We start from the raw sequence: 10820 nt of genomic DNA on the forward strand, positions 1-10820 counted from the left end.
GATCAAGTTCTGAAGTAACCACAGAATCGACCAACTCCACCTTTAAGCACTCCTCATTTTCCATAGAAAACTTCATAGCATTGAACACATTAAAAGTTACATCCTGATCCAGCACTAGCATTGTGAGCTCACCCTTCTGCACATATATCAAGGTTTGGCCAGTCGCCAAAAAAGGTCTTTCCAAGATTATGGGAATCTTCTTATCCTCCTTGAAATCAAGAATTATGAAATCAGCAGGGAAGATGAGTTTATCAACCTTGACCAAGACATCCTCCACAATACCTCGCGGATACGTAATAGAACGGTTGGCCAACTACAAAGTCATATAAGTTGGTTTTGGATCAGGTAAGTCCAACTGCTTGAAGATTGACAAGGGCATCAGATTGATGCTAGCTCCCAAGTCACATAAGCATCGGTCGAAAGACACTTTTCCAATAGTACACAGAATAGTGAAACTTCCTGGATCTTTAAGCTTTGGAGGTAACTTCTGTTGCAGCACATCACTGCATTCCTCCGTGAGAGCGATAGTCTCTAAATCATCTAGCTTCACTTTCTGAGAGAGAATACCTTTCATAAACTTTGCATAACTAGGCATCTGCTCAAGAGCCTCAGCGAAAGGTATGTTCATATGAAGTTTCTTGAACACCTCCAGAAACTTTTTAAATTGTTGTCCAGTTTTTTCTTCTGCAGCCGCGTAGGAAAAGGCGGTGGATGATAGATCAGTTTCTCCCCTGTATTACCCTCAGGAGGAGTGTGCTCAACAATAGTCTTCCCTGGTTCCACTTCTACTTCCTGCTGCTCTACTTCTTTCTCAGCCTCAGCTTCTTCAGTCAACACTTGAGTTTGTTCGGGATTTGCAACCTTTCCAGACCGTAAAGTGATTTCCTTTACTTGCTCCTTAGCTTCCCTCTTTCCTGACACTTCAGTGTCACTGGGTAGTGTACCAGGCTGACGATTTAGCAAGGCATTGGCAATTTGCCCAATTTGATTTTCCAAGGTCTTGATAAACTTTTGCACATAAGCTTCAACTCCTCCAATTTAGATTTTTCATTGGCTTGTTGCAGTTGGAGTTGTTGTTTTGGTGCATATTGCGGTTGCTGAAAACCAGGGGGGTTGTATTGCTTAGCTAGATACTGCTGATAAGGCTATTGAACCGCATTCTGAGCGTTGCTCCAACTGAAATTATGATGATTGCGGTTGTTGGGATGATAAGTGGCTGGCACAGGTTGCTGTGAATGCTGAAAGTTGCTCACGAACTGAGCTGATTCACTAGAAATTGTGCACTGATTAGTCTCATGGGCACCAGCGCAAAGCTCACAGACACTAGCAATTTGATTAACCCCATAATTTGCCAAAGTGTCCACCTTCATCGTCAAAGCCTTAAGTTGGGCAGCTATAGCAGTTGCTGCATCCAACTCCAGAATTCCTGCTACCTTTCCCTGAGTCAGTCTCTGGGAAGGATTCTGCTACTCATTAGCAGCCATCAGTTCAATAAGTTCATAAGCTTCATCGTAGCTTTTAGCCCACAAGGCTCCTCCTGATACTGCATCAAGAATGGGTCTAGAAGTAGCACCCAATCCATTGTAGAAGCAGTTAATAATCATACAATCAGGCATGCCATGGTGTGGGCACTTCCTTAGCATCTCTTTATATCGATCCCAAGCCTCACACAGAGATTCTCCAGTTTGCTGAGCAAACTGAGTAAGAGCATTCCTGATTGCAGCAGTCTTTGCCATAGGAAAGAATTTAGTGAGAAACTTTTGAGAAAGATCCTCCCAAGTGGTGATAGACCCTGCTGGTAGAGAATGTAACCAACACTTAGCTTTGTCCCTCAGAGAGAATGGGAAGAGTCGTAGCTTGATAGCATCTTCAGTCACATCATTGAACTTGAAAGTGTCGCAGATCTCGATGAAATACCTGATGTGCATGTTGGGGTCTTCAGTAGGAGAACCCCCAAACTGAACTGAGTTTTGTATCATCTGAATCATGCTTGACTTGATCTCAAAAGTGTTAGCCCTGATGGATGGCCTGATGATGCTTGACTGAATGTCATTGATCTTAGGCTGAGAATAGTCTATCAAAGCCTTAGGATTTTCTGCTTGTTCACCCATCTCTACTAAAGCTGGTTCCTGGACTTTCTCTTCTTCTTCTACCTTCTTTTCTTCCTCAAAAACTTCCTTTCGAACTACCACAACTTCTTCCTCGTCTTTATCCAGTGTTCTCTTAAAAGTACGCGAACACGTATGCATACACCCTCGCTTGAGTACCTGAAATAAGACAAGGAAACGAATAAGTAACAATGTCCGAGTCAATGAACTTTAACGACCACTGATGGAAAGCACATAAACTATAAATTAACACTGCAGTCCCCGGCAGCGGCGCCAAAAACTTGTTAGTCTCTAAACACGCCCTAATAATACACGCAAGTATACGAGTTCACAAGTAGTATATAATCTTTTCTAGTTCGTTCCCACAGAGACTGGCTTTGGTTAACTAATTAATCTATGCACTTAAGCAACAATGTGTGGTTATTATTCAATGCTAAGATGATAACAATTAGAGGTTGTTTATAACTAAGAATTAAACTAACAATTATAACTAAGAGAATAAGATTGACTTAATTAATATATATGACAAACATGGGATTCTAACTTCATTCAATAGCCTTATTATTCTCAACCTTAGCATGCAATGGTGATGACACTAATCAGACAACACGAAATTGATAAAATCCAACTTTTGTTGCACGAATACCATACTACCAGACATCCACAAAAGAGATGGAAGCTGAATAGACACCAATTATATTGAGACCCTATATGTCTATAGAATTTGACAACATAATGGTTTAAGCACAAGTTATCTATATTGATTACATAGGGCAAGTAAGATGGTTAAAATTACCCACAAATCATGCATAATAAATACATGAACCTATGCTAGCATGACAAGTTCTAAATCCTTAAATTCATTTTCGCTTCATTAAGAATTAACACACTATCTTCTAAGTTCGCGACGCTCATAAGATGAATACGCACAACCAATACTAGGTTATTATACAATCACCACATACTAAGGCATCGAAACAATTTAAATAAAGAAATCCATAAATAAATCCGCTAGAACCCCACGATAATGATTAGCCCATAATCAAACTCATCATCAACGTGGTTTCCGATGAAAGCATGGTATAACAAACATAGTCTTTATAACGAATAAATAAAACCAAGTACAAAACAAGATTAAGATTCACAAATAAGAAAACTAGCATCCAAGTTACAACTTAGAATAAAGATTCACAAGTAAAACAAGATCTTCTTCGTCTTTATTGAATTGTGCTAACACGGTCTTCTTACGGCTCTCCTTGATATGTCTCTGGCTTCATATCTTATTAAAAATGACCTAAAGTTATTTCTATAGCAGCCCTAATCAGCAGATAAGTCTTTCAATTTGAATTAGAATAGAATCAGAATTCTGCACCCCGAACTAGCGCGACCGCGCGCTTGATCAACGCGGGCGCACTGGCTTTCTGAACTTCGGGCGCGGCCGCGCGCTTGATCAGCGCGGGCGTGCTGGGCTTCTGCCAGAAATTAACTTCTTCAATTTTTCTTTCATATTTGAGCCGACTTTCAACGAGCTTTTATTCCAACACCACCTTGACACCAAATTAGCACCAAAATAATTCTAATTCACCTGATTACCTAGATAATGCCTGAAATGCAAAAATACTAGAAAACACGTTAAAACACTTAACTGAGTACAAACGCATCAATTCAAATCTTATTAGAGCATTATAAAGTGTCATAAATGCCACTCAACATGGGTATACATGCCTTCAAGGCAGTCCCCTCACCCTACCACTCTGTGATTAAGTTTCCAACCATAGATGGAATAGGGGAAGAAAGATGTAACATCCCCAAATCCGAGGTCAGGATTGGGTGTCACTAAACATCATTAAACAATGTAAACCTGTATATTAAAATAAATATACCGATAAGCCTTCATTACCAGTTCGATTACAGGTTATGGTATGAAACAAGAATCTAAACATCTAAATTTTATAACAACCAACTCAAATATTATTACCTCTTTACCAACTTCCTCATCTATATCACTTTGAAATTTCCAACTTTCCGCAGTTGGGGTTTCTCCATTAATGCTGCCTATCGTGAGCTATTTACTTCTATCCTCATGTTATACTAAAAGAATAAGGAATAATAAAGAAAGAGTAAGCCAAAAATGCCAAGAAAGTATCATAGTTTACTTTCCAGATATCTGTATCAAAATAAACCACTGGAAACAAAATTTTCAAATTATTCTATAAACATCCTTGTTCGTTTAAGAAAGTTGAACAAATAAAACATCGACCTTTATTAACCTTTCATCATAAATTATATTTCTTTATAAAAGAACAAGGAATATTTCATTGATTCATTTCCCGAATCAATTATTTATTTGGTTTGTAATCAAAAAACTTCTCAAGAAGGAATGCCGTTAATGGCGATCAAAAATAAATTAGAATGGACTCTAGAACCAACATTCGCACTCATACCCTGCTGATCTGTCAGGATATAGTGCAGATCTATACCTACCTGTATAGATCCATACGGGTACCAGGCACTATGGCCCAATAAATAAGGGTCCAGCCATCTCTAGCCCCGGTCCATTCTGGCCTCGTAAATAAAGGGTCCAACCATCTTTGGCCCTTATCGTAACCATCCAGTCCATGGAGTATTTTGATGTCAAATCATTTTGATTTTAAAACTTCCCGATTCAGAGTCCGTAAATAACCCGGAATAATAGTTATTTGCTCAAGAGATCAATAAATAATAATTATTAACAAGAGCAAAAGGTACTTGCATATTTAAGAGTAATTACAACGAAATGTAAAATATTTAACTATTCTGAATTTAGAATAGAGAAGAAATACTTGCAATACATCACAAGAAATTTTGGGAATACTTGCCTCAATTGATAATCCTCTGATCTTTAACAATATGCCATATTACTCAGTTTTGGTATATCTGTGTTTTCATCGACAAGCTATCTGACCCTTCTTGTCAATCACCATTGTAACACCCCCAAATCCGGGGTCGGGGATCCGGGTTGTCACGAGTTCCATTTCCCTTAATAACACCCAATCTTAATAAATAATCAACTACTCTGTACTGTGACCCCACAATAAGCACACACGCCACAAGTTATAGTCTCAGAGATGAATACCAAAAATAACACAAGTCATTTTATTCCACAGTTATAAACCATTACACCTTAAAGAGGGTTTCTGAATAATTTACATATTTCTTGCCATTATTACAATTCATAATATACATAAGTCTGGTACATCAAAAGTTGAAAGCCTAGCCTATTGGTAGTTCCTACCTCAGCCACAACGGCATCACACCTACAGGAAACTGCGGAACTTTCCTATCCGCTCACGAATTGGGAGCTTGGTCCTGTTCATCTTGTCTATCTGTTGTTGTGTGATGAAAGAAGAAAGCAAGGGTGAGCAACAAGCCCACCAAAATAATATGTATAATAATTTACAATATATGAGCATTCTCATAGTACTCATGAAAGTCTTGGTCAAGAAGAATTGAACCAAGTTTGATATCTTAATGCGACTAAGTCACAAAATATTCAGTATATATATACCTATATACTTTTCACAATCCTTGAAATCCTCTGACATGTATAATATACACAGAGTTCCAGTTTATAATTGTATAAAAATATCATTGCAAGGTGATCTCATATATCTAACCTTGTCTCAACGTTTTTCTGAAAACCTTTGTTATTCATAAGATAATCATTACCTAGATATAAGTTGAAAAGATGAAGTTACAAGATACTCCAATATACTTATATCTTTTCCGAATACTGCTTGAACTACCACCGTTCAAGTTATAATTAGTTTCAAAAGTTCATCACACTGATGAGACTACAAGATAAGACTTGAATAGATTCAATCTTTGAAATATCAATTGAAAGAAATGAAGTTACGAGATACTTCATTAAGTACCGATATATATATACACCTATATATATATACATTTCATACACTCCTTGAAAACCTCTGTTATGAAAATTATAAACAGAGTTGCAATATCCAATGAATTTGGAAAGGATAAAACCTTGGCATAAACCTGATATCTTGCTGATGAGGCAAAGATACCAATAAGTAACCTTTTCTACTAGTAGATGGACGAATTCCCCACTGGCCATCACCCTGGCCATATTAGGACCTATGCTGGACTGCCACTCAGCCAGTTACACATTGATGGACTCCCACTGAGCCACTTACACTTTCATGGACGCCCGCTGAGCCCATGTTGCTTATGCCGACTCAATAGATGAACTTACTTCCCGAACGATGGGCAAGTAATCAAGATGTTTTTTCAAAACAACAACCTTGTTCCGAATGTAAAATACACCACTGAGCCGGATCCCTCAGGTTTTGAGCGAGTGTTTAAATCCCCTTCGAAAGGAAGATCTTAAATATAAAAATGAGTTTTGGGATCCGCTCTAACTTTTAAAAATCATTTTGAAGACTCGAAAACATTTTTAAGAATGTTTGGAGTAATGCTGATTTAATGAAATAAATCAGTCCCGATATATTAGAAAATATCTTAATATTATTATTTAAATAATATTCCCATAAAGGATAATCTTTATAAAATAATTGAAGTAGAAGTTTTAAAACTTATACTTGAAATGAATAATAAATAACCAAAGATATACTTATACGAAAGTACGATCTTTATTTGAATAATCGAAAATAAGTTTGATTATCGAAACATTATTCTTTAATAAAATAAAGAATATTATTTAATAAAATAAGCGGAGTCATAAGTCCTCGAATGAATATTCAAAATAATATTCATTAAATAAAATAAGCGGAGTCATAAGTCCTCGAATGAATAATCAAAATAATATTCATTAAATAAAATAAGCGGAGTCATAAGTCCTCGAATGAATATTCAAATAATATTCATTAAGTAAAATAAAGTTATCGAATAAACCTTATTCGATTAATAGTTTTGAAAACTATTTATATATATATATATATATATAAATATATATATATATATATATAAATAATATACTCGGGAACATCATCTCCCGGTTTAGAAAATGTTCACCTTTGGGTCCCCTATACCAAGGGTATACGCAACTACTGCTTATCTCTAGCATATGTATTATGCAACTTATAAGCATTTGAATCAACAATTAGATATCAAGATTATGAAACAGGCATGCATATAAACCATATCAACATGCTCCAATATATCGCAAGATTTGCTAATAACCATCATGCATCTATCACAAGATAATGCATATACATATATACATCACAATAATATTATAACGGGTAGAAAACTTGCCTGAGTGCTCCGGGGTAGACTTAAGCTTAGAGTGGGTCCGGTAACCTATGAACAACAACATAAGCCGGAATCAAACCACGGTCACTTAAGAAACTAGACTTTAACCAATTGAACCCTAACGTTTGTTTATGGTCATTTCTACGCTTAACAAATCACATAAGTCGTTCGAGTACCCTCGGCTCCACCATTTTTACTAAATTAACCGTTATGAATTTTAAGGCGACGCTTTCGCGAATACCCTACCAACTGCCTATTCCACTTTACATAATTGTCTCATACTCCAATTAGTCATTTAAGGGTCTTAACCAAGGTTTCAAAGTAAGGCGAGGGGTAATGGTTTGGTTGCGAAATGCCGTTACTTAAAACGGTCGTTTTTCCTAAACCGTACATTGGATTCAAGCGAACCACATATCAAAACGAATCTTACGACATAATCTAACTAAAAATGGAAAAGTCACAGATTCAATAGTTAGCTCTCTGTCCCGAACACTAAGAACAAGCAGTTGTATGAAATTGGGCATTACGACGGCTATGTTTAAGCGATTACCAAGTTTTAAACCACTCCAAACAACCACCATTCAACTCACAACCAACAATACAACCAACCCTCATCCAAACCTTACTACATCAGTCCCCAAACCTCAAGATTTTCCAATTTATACAACCCCACACATCAACTACTAGCTATACTTAAGTTTCATTAACTATAAACAAGATTTCAGCATCCAAATCACTACAAATCCAATCCAAACTCTAAACACACAAGCATCATGCTTCTCATTTACTATAACCATCAAAACCATCGTAATACACAAAGTAAAGTTAGGGTTTGGAGGTGTTATACCTTCCTTGGAGTGATTAGAGTAGCTAGGAAGTCTTAGGGAGCCTCCTACAAGCTTGATCTTTCCAAAGAAATCAAGAACACAAAGTTAGGTTTTGAAGTTTCTAAAAGTCAGATTGAAATAACTGTCAAAACGAGGGTCTTACCATGCTTATTTGGACGAGACTTTTGAACAAGAGTTGTAGGCCATCTCAATACCTTTCCAAAGAGCTATAGAACATAATATTTGAGTGAGTATTTAAGGAGATATGGTAGATTGAAGTTGCTGCTCTTGTTTTGGCCGAGAGCTTTTGTTCTTGGAAAGCAAAAGTCAACTTCTAATTTGCGTTTTGTGTTTTTGATTTGTTTTCTTGGGCATATGAGCGCATAGACATGCAACCAGACGTAACCTATATGGAGCAACCAGGAAGGGTATAGATTAAAAAGGAACGAGTGCTTAGGAGAAGGATTATCAAACTAGTCAGAGTTTGATGGTATATGAGCATATGAACTCTTATCAACATACTTCTTGGGCATATGAGCGCATAGACAAGCAACATACTTTTGATTTTTCAAATCAACATACTTCTTATGTCCATCTTGGGCTACTACCAGCCGTCCTCTGATTAGATTTATTATATTCTTGGTCCTTTGGACTACTGCGGGTCCGAGCATCTTGCGCTCTACAACTTCATCCTAACATAAAGGAGATCGACATTGTCTTCCCTCAAGGATCTCATAAGGCGATACCTCAATACTGACATACGATCGATTATCGTTAGAAAACTCAATCCGCGTTAAGTGATTATTCCAAATTTCTTTCAAGTCTATTGTACAGACTCTCATTATCTCATCTAGATCTACAGCTTTTGCTTCTCAATACCCACTCTTTTCCAATTCGTAATCGTTACTATCTTCCGTACCAAATTTTATATTGATTACACTTTTGCTCGTTAGCGTTCTATAACCTTTTAATAATCGCGTCAACCTTAGTATCATGAACGTGTTAGAATCGGAATACCACCATACTTGGTACCACTTCATCTCTAGCTGCCTCCATCTTCAAAAGCTTGGTCCTTCATATAGAAGTAAAAGAATTTATTGAGAGATCACTATGATCATGAATACTTGTTACATTGCATAGTTAGTACAGAAGGTGGCCAGCCTTTAGTACTTGACAATCAATTAAACAATAGATGGTATCCTACTCGGCTTCTATCACACAGATAGATAGTCATTCGGCAATACCTCCCCTTTTGGAAGAGTTGTTCTTCTCAGCTTATATGAAATGAAAAGGAGAGAAAAGAACGAATTGAAGAGAATTGTATATATATAAAATATACCGCCACAAAATATCTGGCTTGGAATCTACCTCTGAACTATAGAGGTTTGTCATAGGAGAACAAAACATATACGTATATATATCAACATCAAGTATTATAGCATCGTATTTCACGTGTCTGAATATTTACTATTCCGTCCATCATTCTATGGACCCATGCTCTTACTCGAGCTTATAAACAATCACCTTTGAAACTCCCTCGACATCGAAAATCGAATCTGGGATTTCATTCTAGACGTCATCGTTATTAGAATTCTATGCTTGCATCGCAACCTTCCTCGTATAGTAATACGACTCTCTATTGATAAGAAGGAATAAGTATTCAATAGGTAGGTAATCGACTTAATTAGCCTATCAATGATAACTTATACACCACCACGACCCGATTAGTGGTACTCACTCTCAACATCCATTCCAATACAACTCTCACGGTTGTAAGTAATCGGCTCATTACTCGCAGAATCATTCCTCCATTACTATGGCCCACCGTTGACCTACTGTAGTCATTTGTTTTCCATGAAGTTTTAATAGCTAACCATACATAGTCCATTCATGTCGTACAGAGTTCTTCTAAGGGGGCAACATGATCACCGTTCATGATTTATGAAGAACACTCCTGAACTTGACGTACATATGACATGAAGCAGATAAAATTGCAGAAGAGTTTCAATAAAAGCAACGATAGCAGGTTAATACCATTCTTAATCATATGTCTATATTAGGAGACATGAAGCTCAAAGGTTCATTTAGCCCTTTTTAAAACATGGTCCTGGCTTATTCTCAAGATAGTACCTTCTAAGATAGATAGCCCGCTCATGGAGATTACACGAATTAAACCTTTACCAAACTACTATTACGGTTGGGTATTGCACAATCATCAGAAAGAATGTCAATCTTCTACACCATAATACAACCTTCACGGCTTTAACCATTATCACTGTATTCCTCTGGCACGAGCGCCTATAATTGTCCTCTTACACTTAAAGTGTCGGCCACCTCTTTAGCCTTTTCTGATAGTAAAATTTCCTTACAATCAATGTCTTTTAAATGATCTTCAACTAAATTTTCTACCTCATTTCCAATCACTGCTTGTGTGAAAATGCTTCCTTACGCTTTGGTGAAAAAAATATATCACCATTTTTCCATAAGTTATTGCCTCGGTCTTTTAGAGGTTAACATTCTCACGACTGACTCTCGATCATACTTAGGACGTCTCTTATCTTGAGTCCTTCTCGTTTTCACCAATCTCGACCTTCATTGGGTCGATCTTTAC

General features: G+C 36.9%; 1 non-coding gene across 1 annotated transcript; it reads left to right on the forward strand.

Annotated features, from left to right (window-relative positions):
- Nucleotides 1-1614: 1614 nt before the first annotated feature.
- Nucleotides 1615-1721, forward strand: LOC141670042 (small nucleolar RNA R71). The gene has a single exon (XR_012554292.1). It is a non-coding gene; the product is annotated as a small nucleolar RNA R71 (small nucleolar RNA).
- Nucleotides 1722-10820: the final 9099 nt, after the last annotated feature.

This window comes from Apium graveolens, chromosome 6, assembly GCF_009905375.1.
Source record: "Apium graveolens cultivar Ventura chromosome 6, ASM990537v1, whole genome shotgun sequence".
In the NCBI taxonomy this organism is placed as follows: domain Eukaryota; kingdom Viridiplantae; phylum Streptophyta; class Magnoliopsida; order Apiales; family Apiaceae; genus Apium; species Apium graveolens.